General features: G+C 39.6%; 1 long non-coding RNA gene across 4 annotated transcripts in view; it reads right to left on the bottom strand.

Annotated features, from left to right (window-relative positions):
* The window catches only part of LOC118172737, a 202,907-nt gene that overhangs the window by 69,152 nt on the left and 105,907 nt on the right, over positions 1-27,848 (bottom strand). For all 4 annotated transcript variants that reach the window (XR_004753838.1, XR_004753837.1, XR_004753840.1 and 1 more), the window contains one exon: positions 21,316-21,597. This is a non-coding gene — a long non-coding RNA (uncharacterized LOC118172737). The remainder of the gene's footprint in view (positions 1-21,315; positions 21,598-27,848) is intronic.

Raw genomic sequence — 27,848 nt, 5'->3', positions numbered from 1 at the left:
CTGTTGCAGTCTGATGACTCTTAATTCTTCTTAATTCTAAATTCTTCTTAATTTCAGAACCAAGCACTGCCTCAGTATTTGTTGAATCAAAGTCCTGCTCCTCTACGAAATTTTCTTTAAAGCAATTTCTATTTCACACAGACAATTCCAAGAGCATTTGCTTACCCTTTTTATGCTGAAAGGTATAGGGCTTCAATTTTTTTTTCCAAATAAAAGCAATTAATTGAGATTATAAAAAGGGTGAACACCTGCCTTTCTGGCATAGGCTGCAAGTCCAATGAGTCTGTGAATGCACATCTATGTACACACACCCCTAACCTAACCCCAGCGCAAGGCAAATGGGTGTAACTGTACTTATCAAGATTTAACAAGGAATTCAAGTATGTTTTCAACCAGAGGTAAATATACCTAGGAGCCAAGAGGCTAGTTTCTTTGCTGTTACAGGTGGCTACAGCTCAACCCAGTTCAAAGGAAGAACGTGCAGTTGCTACAGCTAAGAGACCACTGCAATTTTTTTGTTTTTATTTTTATTTTTTAAAGGAAATGGCATTGATCTTCAACAAAGGCTGTGAAAGCCACCCTTGAGTCCAGGAAATGTATTATGGAATGTATTTATCCTTTAAGACAGACAAATTTAGTGTCTCCAAAGTATTTTCCCTTAAAAACAATAAAAAATACTGAATGACTAAACTAAAAACTAATAACTAAAAAACTAAAAGCATAGGTGGAAATGTTGGAGTGGTTTGATTACTGCCTCTTACAAAAATAAAAAATAAAACGTACCTCTGCAGAAAGGGTTGTTGCTAATGAACAGCATGGCTCCAGGGCTGCTAAGCACGCACAAGTTCTGCTTCACCACGCCACTGCACATCAACATTTAGCCAAATACATATTTGTACAATAGACCATAATGGTCCGTTTGCTTTGTAGCAGTCTATTTGGCTGCCCCTAAATGAGTGGTTTGGGTGCACAGTGAAAGGAGATATTACTGCTGTTGCTATTTCGGCATCTGTTCCTGTCATATCTACTGCCATTTCTCACATTTCTGCCTCAGATGCTGCTGCCCCTGCTATTACAGCCATCAAGCTCTTCTGCGTGTGCCTTCAAATCTGCCTTTTTATGCATGCCTGATGTTTTCTGCTAGTTTCTTTGGATATTTCCATTTTGCCCTCTTTGTTACTGTTTTTGCCATTTATCTGAACTCATTTGCTTTCCTTCTGCTGAGCCCAGCTCAAAGCCTTTACCCTGTCCCACCCAAAGACTGCATTATTTGTGTTAATAACAGGTATAATTTCATTCAAATTAATTAAGAACCTGCCTGCAACGTTACCGCTTCTTAAAGTTCAACCAGATACTCTTTAAGCAGGAAGCAGAGAACAGGGGGGGGAAAGCTGTTATCTGTCTGACGCTGTTATCTATGTCTAACGAAAGGGCTGGCAACGGTACCCCTGAAGAAACTGCACGCCAGCTGCAATAAGTGCACAGAGTCCACACGGGCCCCTCTTTAGCCCTCCCTGGTCAGCAGGGTCCCTGGGTCCCCGTGGTGGTGCTCATGCTGAAGGCAGCAGCAGTTTCTTCTTGGTGGCACTAGATGAGAGGTCACGGAGAGCCAACTATAAATATCTGTCATCCTCTCCCTCCCTTTTTCATGGGGATAATTAAATTGTTAACACGGGTGACAAGTAACTGATTGCACCGGACAGCTGATTAACATCGCGCCAGGATAAATAAGGCAGTTTGGAACTATCGTAGCAGGTTCCCTTCAGGTTGTGTTGACATCTCTCCATTACTTATAGCTAGTTCTTCTGGGAGAGGCAGGGGAAAGAGAAGGTCTTTAACCATGACCACAGAAACCACACGACGGAGTATGTAGAGCAGAAAAGATGGCATGCCATCAGTCTGCAGCACGCCTCCCGCCACCCTGATTTCCTCGCTGAAATTCCATTTTAAAGAGGGAAGATTGCAGAAAAAAAGTCATTTGAAGCAGAGCTGGTCTTCTGCATCTTCATGACCCAGTCTAATTTGTGCCCTACAGACAAAATAAGAATCCAAACTGCCAGAGTTCATCAGAAAGCAGACTTGCAAGCATTTCCAAGACTTACATCCCAGTTCCATGGATTTCAATGTACCCATGGATAAGCTTTCAAAATCATCAGTCCCCCTGAACCCAGTTTGCCCAAACCAATCTGTATCAAATTATCACCAACAGCAATAGTAATGGCCGTGTGCTTAATTGCCAGGAATTGCAGTAGCACAGTCCAGGTGAAGCGCGTGGTGCCAGCACCAACCCATAGGTTTTGGAAAGCAGGGCACACTCTCTGCTCTTTGTCTGGGTCATCTGCATAACTGCTTCATTTTTAGAACACTGTTTTTATAGTCAGTTTTGAAATAGGAAGAAAAACAACATATTGTCAGGCTGGGTGCATGACGTGCCATAAAGCTTGCTGCCCTGTAAGGCTTAGAAAAAACTTTTATATTCATTAAAGTGCTTCAAATAAAACTGATGGCATATCTTCTATACTGTAACTGCAGGTTAGCCAAACCTTCTTACATGAAATAACAGTGGGAGAACTCCTGCAGGATTTGTAGGAACTTCCACCTCTGGGTTAGCTTGAATGCAAGTTATTTAAAGCAATTTATTGTGATTACTGTGGATGGAATAAGAGGACATCCCATCACAATCTCTGGGCAAAAATGGGTTATTGGGTTTCAAGAAGTAAAAATACCTTAAAATGACCTTGTTACACATGATTAAGATAGAGCTCCTGCATCAGATACCCCAGAGCAAAGTTAAGAGCAAAATTTGATGGAGTAACAGACTGGTATTAGAAAAACTCACGGTCTGAATTTAGTTTTGGAAAAAAAAAATACTATGTCTATTTTTAGCCTATCATAAACATAACTTTAGGTTTTAAATAAACATCTTTGAATCCTTTTGATTTCTTTAATTCAAATCTTTCCCAATGTATATGCAAGTCCCAAATGCACTGTAGAAGCCTCCTGTTTTCAGACTGGATCCATATCTAACCTAAATAAACCACCATTTACATCAATCTTACTAAATGGCTTGCCTGTTTGCCTGCAAGTAGTTTTTCAAATTAAATTAGAACAAAGTAATTGTTTCTATTGACACTGTGTGTCTTTGCACTGGGCAGAGGAACAATCATTATTTGTTTATTGAAAAATACTGATGGCATTTTGCTCAGTGTAGCAACACATTTAATTTTATATATTAAATCTGAATTTGAAATGCTGCACCTGTATTTTCTGCTCCAAATATTTTCTAAAGCAAACCCTGACAGAATGAGATGCAGGCAGTAGAAACATGGGCAGGTAACACCAACAACCTGGATCCGCGCTTGTTCCCGTGAGTCCTCGCTTAGCATCTCACGATATAGGGCGAGTCCAACGGGAGCGAGCTGGCAGCACTGGAGCGACATGTGGAATTCACCTTCATTCCTGTGCATGACCATAGGCAGTGCTGGTGACAAAGGGCCATCAGACAGCTGACATTTACCAGCAGGACACAGCTGGTGAAACACAGCCACGCCACAGCAGGCCTGCGAGCCCCGCTCCTGGCTGCACCATTTCCCCTTCTCTCCTCTTCCTGCTTTCATTGGGATTGATTTTTGTTTGAAGAAAAGTCTCTCTCAGAAAACTCTGGCTGTCTACCAAGCTGTGTTTCTGTGAAAGCAATGCTATTCTTCTGCACTCACACCACGGCAGGCTAGAAACAGGCTGGGATCGAGTCACGGACAACTGGATTTGAATCCTTCAGCACACAGACTTTTATTTACCCATTTCTCCAAAATTACTCCAAACAGCTAACCAACAAACTTCCCTGTGGGCTGCCTTTCTCTTTTTGTGACCTACGCATCGCTATGTATTTGTTACTAGGGCTTCAGTACAGCCTTTTCTCTCTTTTCACTACTGTAGAAAACCAGCATGTTTCCTTATTTTTCATTTTCATTTAGATGAACCAACACAACCAAGTTCACAGCACGTATGTAAACCCCTTCCCTGCCAGTTGTCTACTCAACCTATGAAGTGTAATACGGAATCACAGGTATTTCATCATAACCAACGGCTAATGAGAAGTTCATTCCAGTGAATGGTATAAAAAGGAGTATCATTTTACCACGATACGGCTTCAATTTAGCATAAATAAATACTTGCTAAGAACTCTCAAATGAAAGAAACATGGATTTGAATGTCACGATTGCATTCTGGGGAGGACATTCAGACACAAATGAAAAGTTAATTCCTCTGCAACTTCTATGAATGAAGGGTTAAGTCTTGCACCGGCCCTGTTGCTAGGATCGTTTGCTGAACCACAGCAGTAAGGTACAATGCACTTGGAAAAACGTTTTAGTCCTATTGGTGTCTCCACATTCCTTCTTCCTTTTCCTCCTCCTGTATTAAAGATGTTTTTTCCCATTTTGCTGGAGGACATACATGTTAAGTCTGCTCACTTCTCTATTAACTGACTTTGCAGGACAATTCAAATTTCAAAGCAACTTTGGCAAATCACAGCAAAACACAGTGAACCAGGGAGGGGGGTTGTGCATAACTCATTCCTGGACAGTAGATTATCTATCAAAACAAGAAGTTACTTTGAGTTAGAAAGGATCAACATGAAGTAGTGTAGATGGTACAAGGACCAAGAGTCTGGTTTACAGACTGCTGGAGCTTGCCTTGCCCGAACTGCTTCTTCTAGCAGCCACGTGTTCATGCCAGCCTAACTCAGGCAGCCCAGCACAGCTCAGGACCACCGAGCGATGCTCTCTGCAGCACAGATGTGGTGTCTTAACCAACAATGAGCTGCACAAAGTCAGCTGCAGCCTGAAGTTTCACCTTGTCAGCTGTACCAGCACTGGACACAGACTAACGTGCTACTGCTGAGCCAAGATAGGTAGCTTACCATGGCCACCTTACTATGAATTCTAGACTGATTTCCTTCCTAACCTGGATCATTTCACAGCCTTGTTTTTGAAAGCACCTAAAATATTTAAACCAGCAAAAATCTAGGACAGGATTTTGCTAGTGGATGGGAGTATGATAAAGAAGCAAATTCAAACTGCAGCTTGCTGAAAGGACATAACCTTTGGGTTTTTTTGATTATTCTATTTTGGTAAACTCTAATGCTAAATCAATATGAAACCATTATAAAGTGCTATAAACCTGCAATGTGATTTCAAAGAATAGAGTAACATCACAATATTATTAGGTGTTAACGCTGGAGATTCTTTTTTAACCTCGATTTTGAGGTCAGTTTATAGAGCTCTAAGTCCAGATAGAAAGAACAGACAGACTTCTTGTTATCATCTAAATCACACCACCTACCATTTGTGTGCACTCTGTTAAAGTGGCTGAAGTACCCGGGCTGCAGTTTACTGCTGTTATTCAGAATGCAAAGTGGCTTTTACTCTGTTCTCTCTTGCTTACAAAGGTCAGTTTTACAAAGCTTGTCATCTTGATTGATATTATAATGCAATTTTTTTTATAAATGGTTTTGTTGATAAATGTAGCCATTTGCCGTTGGAGCGGATGTTTTTCTCCGGATTACTGAGAACAATGAATACTGCAACAAGTGCTTAAGAGTGGTGAAGACCATCAACATTTGCCTTGAAGAAGGGCATCTAAAACTTCCTCCCTGAAAGGAAGCACAGCCTGGCTAGCCCTACAGAATCCTTGCTTCAGGCTAGAGACAGTTATCACTTGAGGTCACCTTTTATCTTCAGGAAGGCAATTGAGAAACTAGCAAGACTGCATGCTGAAATGCTGGTGCAGGGGTTTGGACCCCTGTGAACATCCGCCCATGTAGCACTGAAGATGCTGCTCAGCCACACCTGTGACACCTCTGAGATGCTGCTGGGGGGAACACACTGGTTGCTCTGTTTCCTATTGTGCATGGCTGAATCTTTACCAGTAGTAGCCTGGAAGGTTGTGGCAAAATTGTGTCTTTCAGTTGGAAAAGGCAGGTTCATCAAAACCAAATCCATCCTTACAAAAACAATTTTGATCATCTTACATAGAATGGTTTGGGTTGGAAAGGACCTTAAATATCATCCAGTCCCAACCCCCAGCTGTGTGCAGGGATCCCTCCCACCAGACCAGGTTGCTCAAAGCCCCATCCAGCCTGGCCTTGAACACCTCCAGGGATGGGGCATCCACAGCTTCTCACCCGCAACCTTTTCCAGTGCCTCGTCACCCTCATAGTGAAGAATTTCTTCCTTTTACCTAACATACATCTACCCTCTTTCTGTTTAAAACCATTGCCCCTTGTCCTATCACTACATGCCCTTGTAAAAAGTCTCTCTCCATCTTTCTTATAAGTCCCCTTTTAAGTATTGAAAGACTGCAATAAGGGCTCTCTGGAGAGAATAGAAATATTTTCATGTCTACGATGAAACTTTTGGTCAGAATGACGTCTCAGAATACTCACAAGTTCCCCATGCTTACTAAGGTAAGAAATACCTGAGATCAACACTCCTCCCTTTGTGTTCTTCAGCACAGACACCTGAACTTGTCTAATCCTTGTTTTAGCAAGTTCCCAGAGCAAAGATAAATGAGTAGTGAAAAGAGAAAAAGTCTTCATTTCATTTTGATGGGAAATAAGATTTTTTTTTTTTGAGTCTTAACAAAGACACACATTCCTAAATGCCAATCAGTGTTAATAAAAACACTATGTATTCAAAAAGCACTATTTCAATATGTTGAGAAGGTCAGAAGGACAGTATTTATTACAGCGATAACTCAATTTGAAATTCTAGGAAGATATCAAGATTTACTGAGGAAAGGGGTCATTTACAACCTTGATAGAAAATGCAGACAACAGTTCTAACATTCTTTATAATGCTTCTGGTAGGATTTGAACAAAGCACTGTCACACGTCTCAAATAAGTCTCATAATTCTGGACAAGAAGTGGCTAGATAAAATTTTAATAAATATAAAATGCCAAGGGACTCCACATATTGCCTATGTTTTAGAGAAAGATTATTTTATAGCCTGTTTTTTCCTGCTTTCATACCTAGCTTTTGTTTTCTCTGTCTGTATATGAAAGTGTGCTATGAAAAGGAAATAAAAAATCAAAACACTCAAGCTAAGTTGAAAAATAAATGTCAAAAGAGAGGTAAAAATCAATATATTTCAAATGTAAAGTTATATAATTTTTAACATGACTAATTCAAGAATTGGCTGACATTCAACTGAAAAGTGAAGTCTGGAAAAAGTCCTTTTTTCCTCATCTCTCCAATCCTAGCAAGATTTGTTCTTTTAATACGTTATACCTAATATTCTGATCACTGTCTCAGTGCAAAACTTTACGTCAGTTTTAAGTGTCCTTTATTACTTTATTTCCTTTGGACAACTGGATGAATAGCTCTGAAATAGCCAGCAAAGTACCCTGGCCATATATGCCATTTCCTTCTTTTATACCTTCTAGCTGCATGTTCCCTAATGTTTCCCTGAGAAAGAAAACACGTGAAGCTTAATTACATCCACAACTACTTATCAGCCACTTTCTGGCGCAGTTCCTAGATAAATGGCTATACCTTTGCTATACATTTTTGAGGATAACAGTTTCATTTCAAAGAAGTCCTCTGGGTTTGCTGTAAGTCACACCCTCCCCTCCCCTACCCTGAAGAATAAATTTGTCAGATCTGTTCTTAGATCATACATAAATTCCTTTAGTCAATTGAACGAAACATAGGTCAGTTGCTCTCAAGAAGAAAGTGGTACAAAATATTGCAGCTAGATTTTCCCTCCTCTACTTCTAACAATTTATTAGTGCACAAGACTCATGGAATGACAGCTTTTCCATCTTGCCAAAGACCTACCAGCTTCAGTGAGGGGAGGTCAAATACACTGCTGTAGGCCTGCCTTCTGTTAATTTTCATGGAATGGTTCGCCAAAATCTGAAAAGCCTGATAATAAATGAGCAGGCTCCCCTCTTCTTATTTTTGCAATGCAGTTTCCTAGCATTCTGGACTCTTGATGACCATGCTGACATTTCACACCTCACAAAGCTTTTCTTGCCTTGGCAATCATATGCTACCTACAGGCTTCCATAGGTTTACTCAAAAAGCAAGACAGCACTCTAGAATCTATCCACATGGCACAAATCTTTTTGTCATGGAGCGGTACTGCAGAAAGGTCCAGGTAAGCTGTATTGTTCAACTGACACACTGCAGGCAAGATTCTGTGCTACTTCTAACCTCGAGAGGAGTGTTGGTTTGCACATTTACACCATTTCCAGCATCTGGACAAACAGGTTCAAAGCTATGTAGGACGAAAACAGGTTTCACAGAGTTGGGCCAACGATGACGTGTTATGATCTACAGGAGAATACACAAACTCCACTGGGAATACACGAATACTTCACTGTTCTCAAAAACGTGTCAGGGCAAAACTGAGAACCTAGATGCTCTGTCTTCAGTTTCCTCAGGAAGCAACAGAGTAACAGCCAACTGACAAGTTACAGAACTATTTATGCAGTTTATCTAGTAAATTTGATTTTGATAAGAAAGGTTTACATAGTGGAATACTTAAATTTAGCTTATAGCTGTGCTTAAAGTATAAGATCCTGGGGTACAATAGAACCTTGATTTCTATCAATGCACATACATTTTTTACTCTTCTTACAAGCAGAAACTATTTTGGCTCTATGTTTTCTGCTCTCCTTCCCTGAGCTCCTTTCAAGACAAATGATGACCAAGAACCAATCAGATTCTCTTAAAGATTAATGTATCCCATTATTTGTCATTGTCTATTCAGTAAGCTAGACTACATCCCCCCAAATCCCACGCTAAATTTCATAATCCTATTGCACACACGAGATATGCTTTGTCTTTGTTTAAAGGTATCATTGATTACTCCTCCTACTGCAAACTACAGACCACGGGTAGCAACTGCAATCAGGCAAAGAGTGCTACAGAAAGAATATCTGTATAAACCGTACATAGTAATTATCAAATGCATTATATCACTGTTTGCTTCAGTATAGCTAATTCTCATTAAGATGCAAATTTACTGAGTCACAGCTATTTGAAGGAAGAAACTTTGCAACTCACGAGCACACGCTGATTAGGTGGTGTTTGCTCCAGTGCTCATTTGGCTTGGACTGTGGCCATTTGCCTTAGTGCCATCACAGTATTAAGAGGCATAAATCTGCAGTGTCATTGGGTTGTCTTACATCCATTGTGAAATGTCCCTGTTATGACAAAATGCTATGATTTTTTTTTCTTGGCTTATATACCTTTTCACAGAATACTCCTTAATGCATTTTCTATGCTAACCACAGTTAACTATAGTTTAAAGACAGCTATGATCACTAAACACAGGAACAGCACAACATTACCAAAACCTGACAGCACTACCACTAGCTCACAGCGTCTGCCTGTCAGGAGCAGTTGGTTACCCCCATGCCCCACTTTGAGGAATAACTACTGCTTCACAAAATCACTGCTGATGTGTCAGTGTAAGCACTGTCTAGATGATCTATATTTAAGCTGGAAAATGATTATCTATTGTTATTATTAAATTGTACACATTCTGGAGCCAATAATTTGTCATTTGCAAGGAGAAAAGCAGAAAAATGTATAATCAAGGAAAGAAGCTGAAGAGGTGGATGCTTAACAGTGTTACGGACTTTCTTTAATTAAAGCCTCTCTTAACTTGCTCTTAATCAAAGCAAGTGGCAAGTGGCATGCTCAGCAGATGGGTACAGCTGTGCATAACAACCACACAGGTGTTTAATTTTTGTATTTGCAAGTATGCTAAGCTGCATTCAAACATTTGGGGGTGAGGAGGTTGGTTAGTGAGGGAGTGTTTCAAAGACATGTGCCACTGAAAAAGAGAGATTATTCTGCCACTGTTAAGTTACTCCATCAACTTCACTACTTCTGTGTTAAATCCCAGTTTGAATTACCAGGGCAGATGTATAATCTGGGAGGCTTTCCAGAGCACTCTCTTTCGCTCCCCCCTTTCCCTCACATTTCCCCATCCCCCCCCCCCCCTTTTTTTTTCTTAATGCTAACTGTACTGAACTGCAGGTTTCTGTCTTCTCACATACCAAAAACAGTTCTTATTCTTTGTCTCCTATTCCCAGTGCAAAAGCCACTGAATGAGTCAGAGGAGACAAATAAATACATCCTAGGTAGAAATGGATTACTTACAGAGCCAGGAGCTCCAGAAACACACAAAAAAGACAGTGATGAAGGCTGCACGAACAGAGAAAAGAAACTCTAACCCATGACTTCCCAGACACTGTGCAAATCCAGTAAAGGAACTATTGAGATTGTCACAAAACAATAAAAAATAGTATTCATTTTATCTAAAAGTCTGCCTAATATAGCCAAAATGAAAAACAGCGATTCAAAACAGAGCCAAGGAGTGTACAACAGAAGGTAAATTTTGCATTTCATGAACATAAGTTATCCCCTGCACTCCCAGTAATTTGCAGCATCGTTTACCTGCAAGAACAAAATGGAATAAGGCCAGGTAAATGAAACACAGGGAAAATGACAAGTATTTGGCATCCTCTATAGAGCATATACCTAAGGAAGGAATTTTGGCAAAGCTAAGGATCAGCAGCAAAACACAGCTTGAAAGCGAATATTAGTGAAAGGCAGAAGTGGCAGTACCGTCACCTGCATCAATAGGTACGTCCAAACATCCATTATAGCTACAGACAAGGAAAGAGACAGAATGTGGATGAGGGAGAGCAATTTCAAATCATGTAAGTCAGTATTGATGTTAAAGTGGTTCAGAGACTGCTATTATTTTTCCACTCATTTTCATGTACTACACTACATTAAAGGTTAGCTAAAAATAGATTACACACTTTCATACTATTGCTTTCCCACATATTTCCCAGTAAACTATACTTTCAAATCAGAACAGAAATATCCACCAGACTCCCTCTGTGCTTTTGCATGCACAGAAGAAAGCTCAAATACCCTTGTTTAACAATTTGAATATAAAGAGGAATGGAGCTGCTTAAGAATTCCTTCCATGAGTATTTCTCAGACTTTGGGAAAATACAAACCCCATTTGGCTCATGCATTTCTATCTGCTTGCAAAGTCTAGGATACACTGGGAAGAGTATTTCAAAAACTTCTAAGGCTTCTTCTAGTACTATTCAGTTCCTTTGACATGCTTTTGTAGTCTTCAAGAAGTAGCGTGACACTCCACAGCCAGTGAAATGCTGACTTGGTTGACTGTCATAATCAAAACACATATTGGTTTAACACAGCAATTACTGAATAAGGTTGTTCATACGAAACTGGAGATTTATGAACGTACAGGACTCCTTATACAAGAAAAGGAGTATTTCTCTAGCTTCAGGTGCTCTTGGGATGACTGTGATTCATGTGGTCATGAGTGAAACGTGACTCGGAATCCCCTAACAAGTCCTGTGCCAGGGAAGGAAACTGATCCCGTGGTGAACTGATAAAAAGGTCAAGGTTTGAGAGCACTGCCACAAACACTTCCCCTTTTCTGTCTTTAGTTTTCACAGTCTGGAGGGAGAAACTTATGTCACCGTTGAGGGACATATTTGTGAATTTTCACTTATACAGTCTTGAACGCAAAGATTTGGGTGACTAAAATCAAGGCACCCAGTAGACCAAAATATTTCCTATATATCCTTATTGTGTCACTTGCTACTAGGAAAAGCAGCTTTCTAAAAAATAACGTGATAGAGCAATTCCTAATTGAATTAATCTTCAACTTACATACGCAAAGTACATGCCTGAATTTTTGTTCTTGATATGGATAAAGCACATTTTAACAGTTTTCTTGATGTCCCTAGCAGCCAGAATTAAATAAACAAAAATAAAAACCCCTGAATACTTTTTTCCCTAAAAATACCGATAAAATTATTATCTGCTAGTTTCGGATGTAGGAAAAAAATAAATTAATAAAGTGACTTTCTTTATGTACAGGCTTTAGCATAAAATGATCTACAAAGGATCATTTTGGTCAGAACATTTACGTGTGAGTCACAGAACACAGCTGAGAGATGGTTATTCATCACACATTCCTTAAAAACACAAACTTAATCTAGTCAGCATTTTGATTTCCAAAATTTTGCCTGTTCTATTTCTGCAACCATAAGATGATTTTGTTAAATATTTAAAGACTTCTTTCTCATCTATAACCAAATTGCCTATTTGTATAGCAGATGTAACACTAGTTATACCTTGGAGAGTTAGAAATATAAACAGAATAATCATTTAGGTCAAAATAAAAATAAAATTAGAGTCTAAAAGTGTTTGTAGGAAATAGCACAATTTATATTTACAAATTCATGCAGACTTAATTTTTAAATGGAAGAAGCTGTGTATCCAAAGCTAACTTTGATGACAACCTATCCTTCCATAAATATTAATTATCAATATAGCATATCTAACTAGCTAAACCATTCTAACCATATTTGCATTTCAGAGCGATTATTTTTGTAGCTAGCATATTAATTTCCACAAAATGAATAATTTATTATGGTTATTTTCATTTCTCCCCTGTGTCGTATTTCAATAAAATGGTGTCCTAAGGCCTGAATAATTACCAGCTGAATATGAGATAGTTACCTTGATTTTTGCTCAAGATACACACATGCGTGTGTGTTATCAGGGCTTCCTACCATTTTCTCCAGCAGGCAATATTAGGTAAGAATAGAAAAGAGAACTTCAAGGTGATCTGAAGTCTCTTTGAATCAGGATGATTCAGAAAGTTTCCGTATCATCACTGTGCAGTTACATAGGGGCATCTCCTTTGGTCTCTGCAGATTATTTGGGGCTCTAACATTCATTTGCATTCTCTAACTTTGTCACAGACCGAAGCAAAGCCAGGCAACATGGGACTACAGTCATGGGAAGCAGCTTTGAGTTAAAAGAAAACACGACGATGCCAGCAGATACTGCTATTTTTGAGGGGTATTTCAGGGCTGGCAGTAGCACATCCCAGCTGAAGGATGAGATCTGTCCTGCTGCCCGTCTCTTCCCTGGCTGCCTCCGTGCAGAGGTGCCCACAGCCCCTCAGGTCAGAAGTCAGCACGTGCAGCTTCACACACTCACCCTGCTGAAGCATTAGCCTTGAAAAAATAAAAAATCAACAATCTTTCGGGGATGATCGAAGTGTGAAATAAACTGCTCCTAGTTCAGCTTCAGTCAAACTGCCGACTGTCAAAATCTTTGGAAAATGTCAGGATCTGAGTAGTTATTACAGTTTAGCACAGACACTACACTTCACACGCAGCGTTTGCCGTCTCCCAGCTTCAGCAGGTAACCTGCAAACTGCAAAGAGCTGTACCCTAGTCAGCCCTCACAGAGGGAAGAAAAATGCATCTTCTTCACTTCTACATGTGAACATAAAATGGCATCTCACAGGCAGCAGGATTTCTATTTCCCTTTAAACAAGCAAAACATACACTGGCACAGTAACCAATGCAGAAGGGTACAAACTCTGTATCTGCTACTCCTTTCTTACACAAACTTCCTAAGTTTACATATTAAAGAGATACTTGCACCAACTCCCAGGCCCTAAACCTGTCAGCTTTCCTGAAAAATCTTGAAAAAAAATCATTTTTTTTTTTTTTTAATACGAAGGACTAAACCATTGGTAGTTACAGCAAAAGCTGAAGACAGAATTTACCGTTAGTGTTCTCCATCTAATATTTGCACAAGAATAATCGATTAAGACATTCCCAGATGGTTTTAACATTTAACAGGATCTACAGCATGACACTCAGGATTTTTAATACTTACAGAGTCGCAGAAGAGTGTCACCAATAAGACAAATTACATGAGTAAGTGGCATTAGAATGCACTGCCAATGCACCCAAAAAGTTATTTTTAAGGACTGTGACAAGAAACATTCCAATTAGGCTAAGTAAATTACCAGAATGTAACCATCATTACAGAAAAGAGAACCTCACTTGTTACCATAAAAAGAATTCATTGCACAGACTGGAGAAATATACACTCTTTGGACTTATTATTAAAATAAATGTAACGAGTTATAATTAAATGGGCCTTAAATTGCAATAATTACCTAGAAACACTGAACGGATGAGCACAGGTGAACAGTGCACACATCAAAGCACACAGAGAAGAAAATGAGAATGAATGCTCCCTCTTAAATGCTGTGTCTTCAAGCAAGCAACCTGGTGTCAGCTCAGCCAACCAACATAGTTGATGTAATTAAACAACAATACAGGTTTATTATATAACCAAATGGAAAGCTGGAGGCAGGTCTGAACAGTACTAAAAGAAGATTCAATTAAGCCTGCAGCAGATCTAATTATGCAATGCTGGAACCAGAGTATACAAACTGGATCTGCTCAGCTCTGACACTTTCCAGCTTTTTATTCAAGAATTTCAAAGATTATTTTAAAAGGATAGAGGAGGAAAAAAGGAGCAGTTGGTCTGAAATATAATGAATTTTTCACATCAAAAATCACCACAAAAAAGAAAGGCACTTTGCAACAGAATAAATGGCAGCTGCACCAGAGACAAGCTTTTATATTCGATCTCTCAACAAGCAGAATATTCATTGCTTTTGATGAAAAGAAAGTGTGAAAAAATAAGCAAATCTCACAGCTAAATGCTTTTTAATGCTTTTCAGGTTGACAAACACATCCTTCAAGTCACTAACATCAGCCTAGCTCAGCTGGCAGCCCATTGCTGCCCTCCTTCCTGCAGGCGCTGTGGTCTCCTCCCACCGCGACACCGTGCCTCCCCGTGGCAGAGCCGATGGCCCCAGCTCCCCGAGCAGGAGCTCTGCCCGCGGGTACCCCTTTGGTGTGCTTCTTACCCCCTGTAGTGCCACCCCCACCCTGAGCCTCACGATGGGCCAGACCTGAAAAGCTGCACGTGCTTTATTCGGACTGGAACCGTTAGCTCGGCTGCTCTGTCTTGGGCAAGATCTCCTCTTCCATCAGCAGAAGTTCACAGTGACGCCATATTACACCGGTGGCCTTTTCCCTTCAGAAACGTTCACTGTGCCCCAAGCTGGGCACATGGTAAGCATTACCACTTGAGTTAAATAAGCAGGAGCACAGGGCAAGATATACAGAGAGAGAAATGGCAACTTGACCAAGGACGGAGCAGACAAGAAGGCCGACGCACTTGTGTGACCGCCGTCACCTGCTGAGCCGGTCTCGGAGGGGCTGCAGAGCATGGTGCTGCCGTGGGGCCGGCTCCGGCCTGCCACTGCCAGCTGAGCTCCTCTTGCACCAGCTGCCAATACGCCCTATTGCATTTATTGGCTATGGTTTAAAGGTATGATGACAGATGCTAGTGACATTTTTTGACAGTCAGTGAAGTCAGCTGGTGGTAAGGTAGATTCCTCATTTACTAGTTTTGTCCAGAATACTTAAATGAGTTTCTTCGTAGTTTTCTCTGGTTCCTGTTTGTGAGTTGCCTCTGTGCTTGATCAGTGATTTCTTTCTGCTCCCTCAGCTGCTGTCCGTATAATGACATGCTTAGACACATCTGAGAAATTCAAGTGTCTCATTCTCCTCACTCACGTCTATCCCAATTCAATTCTCTTTCAGTTCTCTTTTCCTCTCAGACAATTCCTTGTTAGTATAAATCACCTGTCATTTACCTGGATAGATTTAGTTGGATCCAAACTGAGAAAGCTGAGGTAATTCTCAGCTCTCGCAGCGTTCTTTATTTTACCATCCTGAGGTTCCACATAGCAATGCCAATTTAAAAGGTTTCCAAACTTCATTTTAATATCAAACGTTGTAAAATTACAGCTCTGTCAGAAAGAGTGGTCTAAGGGAGATTTAGAAGTGCATGACAGGTGTTTTCAAGTACTCGTTTTAGCCATGATTTTTATGGCCTGCCAAAGAAATGCTTTCATTCAGGTAGCACCCTTATAAGGGGGAAATCTACATGCTGAAAAAATGTGTGCTTGTAGGGGAATAATACTGTTCATTCTTACTGTTTAAAATATAGCTTTTTTTTTTTTTTTTTGACCCTGAGAAAGGGACAAGAAATATTTCCTACTCAGTTGCTTCATAGCACACAAACAAAAAATTAGTGACAATTTCACCTATAATTGTAATTGAGCCAAGAGTAACATAATAGCAATTACAACAGTTGTCTACTTTCCAAGCAGTAATAAAAAATAAATGTAAATATTGGTACAAAAAGCTGAAGTTCAAAAAGATTTCCTTTTCCATAAAATAAACATAAAAATGAAATTATGAATCATTATAACATGATTTGGGCAGACATTAATTCATTAGGCCTTCAGGGATTTGGGTAGAATCCTTTCGGATGACTGCAACAATCAGAACTTTGGTTATCACACATTCCTAAAATCATGCCATGGTTGTTGGTTCAATTATACTTTTTTAAACATTTCTCAAATATAAAATGATAAAAACTTCTTTGTTGATCTCTTTACCATTGTGGTAACATGCTGTGAATTTAATTCCAGTGCATTCACACTGAAGGTATCCATTTTCACCTTCATTTGATACACTCTTCCCAGGAGGATTCATTTTGAGAGAGAAAGTGAACAGCTTCAAAAAATATGACACACTGCAAACAATATTGTTAAACGTGAAAAGGTTCATTGTTTGGGAAACAGGATCTTAATTAAGTTTGCAATTCCTAAAATTCATTGGCTACTACTCTGTTCAAAATCTCCAAGCTACTAAGGTATAGCAGTGCTGTTCTGGTGGAGCTGGCAGCACCTTCACCATGCAGAGGTTATCTCATCACAGTAACATGATGAACTCAAAGCCCATTAAGACCGCTGCTGAAAGAACACAGGAAATCCTGAGCTGAAGAAAAGCCAGAATGGGAAGGATGTCATTTAATTTTATTGACATCTCAGAGACAATTACTGTCCTTTCAAATGCCTTTTTTTTTTTTTTTTTAAATCAGATACCACTGCATTAACATATGCATTTAGCTGTGCAGGCCAGGAGAAAGAGGGGAAAAGAACAGCAAGTCTCTGTTTTTAAGTGTAGGAGAAACATCGCTTCACTGCAAAACAGTGTGTGCTGACAGTGCAATTAGGGCTTCATTATCTAATATTAAATTTGCATGTCTATGACACCTGCCGCGTACCAGACACTGAGTCGGTGAGTATATGCACAGGACTAAATTTCACTGAGTTGGCTTTGAAGCTGGCTTTCCAGACTAACTGAGAAGTGTGGCCATGCTGCTCTGTGGAAGCAATCGTTAAAATGCACTAACTGATGTCAGGCTTACAAGACAAAAAAACGCTAGTTAAGTTGATCATCCACTCTCTAACACAGCAGAGAGAATTTTATTATTTGCAGGTCTCTTTGGGGCAACTTCAGAAGCAAAACTTCACAGCCTGGGAAATACAGACTACTGCATTTGAAACTATTTCACTGTTCATCTCCACCTCCTTGCTTTTTCTTTTGCTGCATGTGCCTATGTCCTAAAGTACCTTGTGTAAATCCTGAAAAGCAGTCACTGTATATTTTGAGCATCTTGCGTGCCTCATCCTTTAAGTGTATTTAACTACTAATTAACAGTATGTGTGTGGGGAAAAAGTCCTAGAAGAAAGCAAGACTTACTATCTTTGTAACCTTTTTATATAGAATTACTTTAAAGGATAACATCAAATAGGATTGTATTCTTTCACTTGGTAAAAACTCCCATGAAATTATTTGAACATTATGTGAGAATAATATCTGATTAAAAACCAGATGTTTATGATCTCCGTGCATTTTTAATTGGCAAGACAGAGACTGTTAGCAGTAACACACTCACTGACAGGCAGAGAAACTGTATAGACAAACCAAGCAATTTCACACTAAGAAAGAGGATACCAATATAAGACAACCTTGTAACTAAAAGAATGTGCCTATCTCCATATTAAGAATGGAGGTCAGAAGAAAAAGAACACTGGTAGGAATATGACATTAAAAGGAAATAGGTATATGTGAGAGCATTATTTTAAACTTACAAAGGAAAATTTATATAAGTAATTGGCTTAATGTCATGCCTACAATTTATGAGTGGCTTTGAAAGTTGCCCAAAGCAATACTGAGGTCCATTTTGATAAATGGAAGACCATGAAAGAGAAATTGAAGAAGGATTCATAGAAGTTAGAGTGAAAAAGGAACTTTACAGTGCACAATTAGAGAAAAAAATTCTTAACAAAAATTTAAAAAAACTTGATGATTTTTGGAGAATTTCTTCCTACCTTAGGTTGTAACTCTGGGGAATAGAGGGGACTGAAAATCCCCTATAAAACATAAGATATTTCTTAGGTCTCAGCATGGCATATGGATGCATGTGGTATTATTATGATAGTTTCAATTTTGCTTTACTGGTATTAGCATTCAAAAATTATTACAAGAACATAAAAAAACTAATTTCCTTTTTTTTTTTTTTTTTTTTTTTTTTCCCTTGAAATAATCTGTTAATGGATTTCTTTCTAAGAATATGCTTTCTTATTTGGAACCTTTAAGATTCAACTTCCGTAGTATTTCTGAGTTCAGGAGGTAACTGCTCTTCCAAAAAGGAAAAGACTGCTATACAATTACTAGATTTTGGATTCAGGTAAGGAAAAAAAAAAAAAAAAAAAAGAAATATTACAAATGAAACACTACAGTATTTAGTTATTAGACTGTCTTTATGTACTTAAGCTGTTTTGAAATTTGTGTAATTATTTATGAGTACCCAAGATTTGCCAAGGCTACCATGTAGGTACCCTGTATAATGAACTTTCTAAAACTTGTGACCCAGAAGGTTACTCATTAACAAAATATCAGCTTACATCAAAAATAAAATCTTCTAGAGCAAAGTTACATACAAATGTAACAGGCTAGTGGTATTTGGTTCTGAATGCCTCAATAGTGAGGACTGACCTCTCCATAGCAAAGGGAGCAATATTAGGTTCGTTAAGGCAGCTCTGGGATTGGTCCTTGGGGAAAAAAAAAAAAAAAAAATACACACAACAGTTTTACAGAGAAATAGCAAAGAAGTTGACTAATTAGAGGGGTAATTCATACCATATCTTTTTAGACAGCAGATTTCAGCACCTCTGGGATCTTGTAGAACCACAACACAACCAGATATAGAAGGAGCACAGAGATGATCCTGCAGGAAACACTCAGCATCTCTTGGATGTGCTGCCTCCTGTTACTGACCACAGGGTTGATAACACTAGCTAGTCAGAAAAGCACTCACCTGTCTCTCTTCAAACAACAGGCTAAAAACATCCACTGAGTCAAACTAGATTTTTTTTTTTTGCAAGCTCTGCACATCCCCAAATGGTTGACCATCTAGTCTGTGTTTTTGCAAAATTTGCTTTCACTCCCCTCTCTAAATGATTAATAATAATTACAAAAAACATCCATACTTAATCATGCTAACTGACGTCCAACATAGCATCTATTTTAATGGCCAGTAAGAACCTTTCAAATGGGTTACAAAGTAAAAGACATCTTACAGATTAGTAAAATGTCACCTTTGGCTGTACTTGTTCTTACGTGGTAGCCATTTCATGAACTACCTTTCTACCATTTATTCTATTAAATGCTCTTCATATAAGTGACTGCAATTGAAACATCTGCATTTTTTAATGGAATTTTATTGCTAGGAGATTAAGGAAATAGAAAGTTTTAGGATATTTCTGTTGAAGACCTACTGGTAACTTTTTTAAACTGCAGATACATCACAACCTGTGTTAGATAAACATGATCCTTCTGAATAGTCTATCAATGGTAGCACAGGAGAAACATTCTATTCTATTTTTTTTTTTTTTAAACCATCTTTCAGGGCTATATTCTGGTGTTTACATCATCTGAATTTAGACATTAGTTCTGCTATGGCTGAATTGCCAAGATGCTGAATATTTAGTCCTTGACTCCAGAAAAAAACAGAAATATTTAAAAAGGTCCTTTCTTCCAACCCAAACCATTCTATCACCTTTGAATTTTTTTTATATATTTACTATTAAGCATATATATCTAATTGATTTACTAGGTTAAGCTACTACATCATTTCAGAAAACTACAGAAAAAACACACAGATCAATGAAAAATTCTGGACTAAAGGAAAGGAGTCTCATGTTCCAGCCAAGCATCCATCTCACATGATACAGGCTGTATCTTGTACTCTATGCACTGGAAACTTCACATATTTTTTTTTTCCCCTCCAGTTAGAATCGTATTAACTGCATTTTACAGTTTTTTCATCTTTTTGATCTGCTGTTTGCAACTAACACCAATTCTCTCTGTATTCAGACCATGCAACTTGATATTCTTGACCCTAGTATCCCAATCACATAACTCTCATTTGTTGTAAAAGCCTTACAAAAATGTCCCCGCCCACACCTTGACACATTCTGTTTCCTATACTAACAAGTGCTTGAGCAAGTCCAGAGAAGAGCTACAAAGCTGGTGAAGGGTCTGGAGAACAAGTCTTACGAGGAGCGGCTGAGGGAGCTGGGACTGTTCAGCTGAAAAGGAGGCTCAGGGGTGACCTTATTGCACTCCACAGGTAGCTGAAGGGAGGCTGTAGCGAGGTGGGGGTTGGCCTGTTCTCCCACGTGCCTGGTGACAGGACGAGGGGGAATGGGCTAAAGTTGCGCCAGGGGAGGTTTAGGTTGGATATTAGGAAAAACTTCTTTACTGAAAGGGTTGTTAGTCACTGGAATAGGCTGCCCAGGGAAGTGGTTGAGTCACCATCCCTGGAGGTCTTTGAAAGCCGTTTAGATGTAGAGCTTAGGGATATGGTTTAGTGGAGGACTTTTTAGTGTTAGGTCAGAGGTCGGACTTGGTGATCTTGGAGGTCTCTTCCAACCTAGACTATTCTGTGATTCTGTCTTCAAGTTATTTTCTCCCGCTTCCTTCTGTGGGCTGTTTTCCAGTTATTTAAGGTTCCCAGTAGTCAATCACTTTCCATTGCTATATAGTATCTTCTGGACATGTTTTCTTCCAAAATGTATTTAAATTTGACACGTTCTAATATTAAACACATTACAAACCATTTCATTTTAGCAGAAGAATAATATCTGAACCACTAGATTACTTGACCACCTACAAAGCTCTTTCCAACAGACCTCTTCTCAGCATTAGAGCATCATCCACCTTTTTCATACTCTGTGCAGAAATATTTTGGTTGCTGTGTAACACATAGCTTACAGGAAGTCACTTGTTCTATGAAATACCATACTGGCTGAAAATTAGTAATGAATTGCTTTGCTACAAGCCTCTGATCTCCATTGTGCTCTGTTATGTAAAATTCATTCTTTGGACGAAATTGCATTTGGCTCACAAAAGTATAGATATTTTAATTTAAGATCCCTACCTTTCTCCTTGGAAATCTGACTGATATTTAGCCGCAGTGGTGAAAGGCAAAGAGGAAATGAAATGCTGGCAGCAGATCTTCTTCACTGTTACTTAGGAGCAACAAAGTCATATCCATGCAGATCCCGTGGACTCTTACAGCTGAACGGCCTCTTCAGCCAGCTGGGAAAAGGTGAGCACAGATCAATCCATTTGCTGCAGACTGCACAGGCTCTGCAGGGAGCTGTTATGGTCCTACCCCAGCACCATGGGATACGGACCTCAAACCGCACGCAGAGACAACCTGCAACAGATAAGAGGTAAGCCCAGGGTCATTGTTGTATTTTCACACTTCTGTGAATACAACAGCAAAATCCAAATGGCCTAAGAGCCTCCCTAACATTCTGGAAGTATACAGAAAGCCTGTGGCACACGCTGAGAAATTCTGCTAGAGAGAACAGCAATGTCTCAAAGAGTCAGCAAAGAGATCATGATTATTACTCCCTCAGGGTACAACAGATTAATAGGAGCTCATTTGAAAGCAGATAAAACTGTTTGGGTGAACGAAGCTGAGCCTCTCGTATGGACTCAGAACCTGTAAAAGACATGGCTGGTCCTTTTAGCAGTATCTGCAGTACAGTTTTAGGGTGCACATTCGGTCTGCCTGTAAAAAGAGATGTTACGGATGAAGTCAAAAAAAAAGACTTGTTCAAAATAATATTGATCAAATTGCCAGATCAGTGAACAGTGAAACAGGTATGTCTTTCTGTAGGACTTTGTTACTGATTGACTGTGGAACCATTAATGTGAATGTGCTTTCCTAATGGGCTAGCAGAATTGACTTCCGAATGACAAGGTTTCTCCTCAGGCTTATACAGCCCCAAAAGTGCAGTGAATGAAGTTTTGCTGGACTTTAAAGGTCAAATAGGGGCATCAGATATATAGTCTGACTGCCCCACAGTGAACTCAACTTCTTTTTGCAAAGAAAAGAGTATATTTGACAGTAACTTACCTTTTAATTGTAATAGATAATTAAAAGGAAACTGTAAGCCTTGGACAAGAAGCAAACCAATATATATTCCCAAGTGGGCTTGCGTATTTTGCTTCTGTTTTCTTGTGCATCAATTATGTGCACATTTCAATTTGTATTTCATCAACAATAGCTTAACAGCAAGCAAGCAGGCATGGTAGTGCTCCAAGAGGCTTAGCAGAGGACCTTTAAATGCGGGGAAGCAGATTAAAAGTTCAGTCAACAACGTGAAGGACTGTAGTGATGAGGACTCAAAATGCTTCAGCAAAATTACGACAGATTATGACACGGCTTAAAAGGACCCATTGCAAATGGGATTCCCATCACAAAACCCTCTCAGTCTGCAAAATCTTCCCATTCAGCGTCCACACGCACACACCCAAAGGGGACAGAAGTGAGATGGAAGCCACAACCGAGACAAGAGCCATCTGTGAACACGTGGGGGCCGCTGTGGGAGCCCCAGTGCGCGTGCCTTCAGCCTGGCCACAGGCCCTGCAGAAGTCGCTGGGCTCATTGCTGCTGAGCACGCTCATGCACGTGCATGGTTTTATGCATGAGCAATCCAGCTAGCGGTGAATTCTTCAGCTCACCTCTACACCCATACAGAGTTAAGCTATTAACGGAGAAAAAGAAAACTCAGCTTAACAGCCAACTGGCACGGCTGCCAGAGGTTCCACAGAATATTTAACAATTCGGTTTTATGGAGCATTGTAGGAAGAAACCCTGAAGCTTGACGAGGTTTAAAGTCAGTATTTCACCATCAGAGACAAGAAACCGCTCTGGTTACTGGCTCACACTGACTTCATGTCCTGTTAACAACTACACCCAATAAATTTTCTGTCTCTTCTGATAGTCTTGTCTTTTGAAAGGATACTGCAAATTTTCATGCGTTTATATAGCAAGAAATTTATCAGATATCCATATAAGTACTCAATCTAGAAAGAGGCAAATGCTTAGTCACTGCTGAGAAGTGCTACTGAGCAGCTGAAATAGCGGAGGGGAGGAGTGCTGTCTGAACAGCTGCCATTCTGCAGCTCTGCCCTGCTGCAGGGCTGTGCTCACTTGGGGAAGCTTCTGGGATTTTATAGATTATTCTTTAAAATTTCATCTAGTAAGTGCAGTTCGGCTTAATAAACTGATAAATATTTCTGAATGAACATAACAGATCATCATAATATCTGGCACTAAAATTTAGGAGCGGAGATGTGCAAAGAAAATCGATGAAATTCTCCCCGACCAGTATAAGGCAAGGAAAAATCCTCATGGCTTTTATCAGAGTTTTCCCACATACAGTCTCAGCCAACAAAACATGATGTATTGGCAGTGCTATCACTGTTGCCTAAAAACTTCACCATAAAGCAGATGCATTTTAAGATTAATTTAGCAGTTGCCACCAGAATCTCACCATCATTTTTCTCCTGAAGCCATTTTGTTTATTCTTAATACAGCACACTTGACAGATCACACACAATTAAAACACAAGACTGATATAAAATCACTTTTCCATTTTTTAAGCTCACTAAAAAATAATAATATAGTGAGCTTTCTTGTCAGAGATGACTGAAAGAAACAGCTAAAAAAAGGCTGATTTTTAAAAACCAACCTAAACAGATTGATTTTATGGTAAATTGTTCAGCACCGATAGTGACCAAGGGGAGCCCAACACACAGAGGAAGTATTTGAACACAGATTGCAAATATAGAGGTACTTTAATTAAAGATTTAAGAGACATATTTTGCCCACCATTTAAAAAGTCTCCTTCATGGTACAAAAGGATACACAAGCACACACAGACAAATCTGTTCCTTGCCAGAGTGCTGCTTAAGCCAGCCCGATCAGCCAAAGTCAAACAGCACTAGCTCTAAGTATGAATAGTCGGAAAAAAGCCTGTTCCACAGGACATTGGGGTAATAGCTTCCTCCCAGGACAAAGGGAGGTGGACCATTAATGAAATACAACATCCAGAATTACACTTCTCAGAAGTCCTATACCCTGAAAATTATTTTGGGGTTGACAGGCACTGATTTTACCAGATTCCTGGTAAAAGATCAGCTTGAGCTGGAACAGAGTTGTTCTAACCTCTTACCACCTATGCGCAAGGGACTGAGCAGCCCACATGATGTGCCCCAAGTACAGCAGCAGCCAGGCTTCACAGCTACAGCCCAAAGCCAAGGCACAAAGTAGAGACCTCTCCTTTCTTAAGCACAAATCAGAAATAAAATCTCTTCCCTTATCATGCATCCTCCCAGCAACTCCCCTTGACTTTTCAGGCTCTTCTATGACAATATATTCTTATGCTTAAGAAAAAAAAAAAATCACTACAAGCGAGTTAACCTTGTTCTTACTGGCAGATGTTTGTCCCTTCTTTGAAGACTAAGTTCTCAGGCCATTACAAGGAGAGGGTAGGTTTGTTTGTTTGTTTGTTTTCCAATCCTAAATCAAGAAGTCTTCCCTCTTCCTTTTGCTTCCCTTTCAACTCCCTGTTCAGACCACTTACTTTCCTCTCATTGAGATAAAAAGAGTAAACAGTTTAGATTTATTACAATACCTTTCCTCCTCCAGAAGGGTTCCCAACAGGCTTTACATAATTTGGCTTCAAAGTTCTGAGCAGTTCTAACTGCTACTAAAATTAGTGAGAAATGAGTGTGCTGCAACTCAGAGAATTAGGTCCATTCAGTAACATTCACGTAACGTCAAACCACTGTTCTCAGTGCAGAAATGAAACCACCTCCAGGATGAAATGGAGAAGAGTAACATCCTTTCTCTTTCTTATCTTCAAACTTGAAATGCAGCAACAGATCCCAAGTGGGAGGGGAAGGGGGAACGTTGGCCAGGTTTGAACATGTCTCTAAAATAGTTTCCTGTTTCCAAATCCCACCCAATATGACAGTAAGGAAAAAAAAAAAAAAAAAAGCTGTGTGCCTAAGTTAAAAAATTAAACTGCCTCACAGTTTGAAATAACAAATGCTGTATCTATAGGGCAAACCCTGCAACAGGAAAATGCGTTACTCTCAAACAATAAAGTACAATCCTAGAACCACAAAATAAAATAGATAAGAAACATTATATATCTCAAAATAAAAGAATAAAAGATAGCAACAACTCTCAAACAAATTAAAGTAGGCTCAGCTAGTTCTTCTGATAGTGATTTTTGAAAGCAACAAGAAAATCAGATGAAATACATTATGAAATAGATATTCCACTAATATAAGAGGAAATTGAAAGCAGATATTAAAGGGTTCCATGATACAGAAAATCAGGAGGCTGCTACTGATAATTGCTAATTGTAAGTGTTCCCAGTGCTTTATTTTGCACGGGTTATAGGTCAGTCTAACTCTAGACCTTATTCCATGTTTTCAGTATATGTAATACTGGCACATCTGTATTGTTTTAGGAAAGATTGTAAGCACATTATAAACTTCTTACCAGGACTTTAAAGTTTCCATAAAAAGGGGCTTCATGACAAAAATTTGAATGGACAACCTCAGTCTACAAATGCTACATGAAGAAATTTGCAAATACAGCTACAGGAAGGCTGAAGTTGGAAGGGACCTCTGGAGATCATCTAGTTCAACCTCCTTGCCCAGGGCAGGGTCAGCTAGAGCAGGTTGCTCAGGGCTGCATCCAGCTGACACACGAATATCTCCAAGATCTATCCAGGCAACCTGTTAGTGTTCAATTACATTTACAGTTAAAAGAAAAAATATTGTTTTTATGCGTATTTATGATAACTTTTCCCAGTAATCTGCCAGTAATTTGAGCAGAAGAATGTGTTTTCATTTAGTCCTTTTGGCATAAACAATAGAATTATTTTACTGAAATGTAAAAGCTAATAAAAGCTAGACAGACACCATCAGAAATTTCAGGCACGATTGCAAAAGGCTAAAATTATAACAAAATAAAACCAGGAATGTATAAAGGAATCTTAGTGCCTAAGGAACCCCCCCCCCCCCATCAATATATGTACAACATGAAGCCACCAGTACTGATTTTTTAAGTAGAAAAATTAACACAGGTCCAGGACCCCTTGGGAGAATCTTCCTGCTCTGGTACTCCTGGGGTATCTCTACTCATACAATTTTTGCACAGGCTGAAGGAAAACCCTAGTGCACAGAAGGTCTGCTACAAAAAGAGGAGCTCCACCAGAAAGGGGGGCTACAACAGAGGCTGGGAGAACGAGCAGCCGCAGCCCAGGTAGCCACAGCCTGCCGCCACACATGAGGGAAGGGCACAGAGTGGCCCTGTACCTGTCCCCCAGGGCCACCAGCTGTGCCCTGCAAGGGGCCACGCAGGTACCACAGCAGAGCTGCACACATGGGGTCATGGTGGGGTGGCTGCGTGGCACTGCACAGCCCTGGGTCTCCACCACCCCTCCACGTGAATGTCTTAAGGATCTCAAGGCAAAAGGGGCTTTAGTGTCCCACTGACATGTCACAGTATCGAAGTACCACACATTTTGCCAAGACAATGAGTAAGTGGCAGAGATGCATAAGAAACATTCTCATCTTTTCTTGCTGTAGCCTCGATTCATGCACAGCTCGAGCATTTCTGCATCCACCTGTCTGCAGCCTCTCGCAACAAGAGCGCAAACAGAGCAGAGGGAAGCATGCACTTTTCGTAAGAATAATCAGAAAAACTTTTTCCCCTAGAGTCCTTTCTAGGCACATTAGCTGAGAACATGCAAGTGACAGTTGACTCATTAATCGAAACTCCATGCTGCTCTAATACATTTTTACTATGTTTTGATAACTCTCTCAATTTGCCTCATCAAAGTTCTCAACTTTTTTTTGTCAATCCACTATGGAAACATTATTACTAGTGACAAGATGTTAAATCTTGTAGACAACTGTAGGATAGGCCACACATTACTTTTTACTTTCTTGTCTATCTATTCAGTCTCCTTTCCAAGTCTTCAGTTACCTGTTTACAGATAAATTACAAAATTTTGTATGATTTTGCCTTTTTCATGAAAAGATCGACTTCTTTTGGTCTCTCTAGTTTTCGCTAGCCAATGCTCAATCATTAATTCATTAATCACCCGTGAACTTTTGAGAGTTTTAATGACAAGGATATTAATTTTGTTGTTGTTGTAAATATGCACATCTCTTGACTCTGACAGCCATCACATGCTTGAAAGATAGACAAGTTAACTCTGACAACAGAGTACTAACGCTCCCATGTATTTGAACTAACACACTAACTCAGGACCATTTGAAAGTATGGTTATTTATGGCATTCCTTATTTCTGTAATAATTCATACACTTCTTGGAGGCCACAAAGACAATACAGAAACTTACATACCCCAGGTTTAATCATACTGACATCCTGGGCTGGTAACACCTCCGCAATCCATACACACAACAAATACCTAGGTGCCAGCTTCATTGATTTCATACAGGCTTAAGACACTAGCAAAGAATCAGGTATGAAACTGTTCTGTATTCTTCTAGTGAATTCTCTCATCAACAGAAGAGATGGAGCCTTCTTCCCCAAACACACTAGGCAACAGGTTTGCACTGTCTCC

Source organism: Oxyura jamaicensis, chromosome 11, assembly GCF_011077185.1.
Source record: "Oxyura jamaicensis isolate SHBP4307 breed ruddy duck chromosome 11, BPBGC_Ojam_1.0, whole genome shotgun sequence".
NCBI lineage: Eukaryota > Metazoa > Chordata > Aves > Anseriformes > Anatidae > Oxyura > Oxyura jamaicensis.
This window is presented reverse-complemented; position numbering and strand designations above follow the sequence as displayed.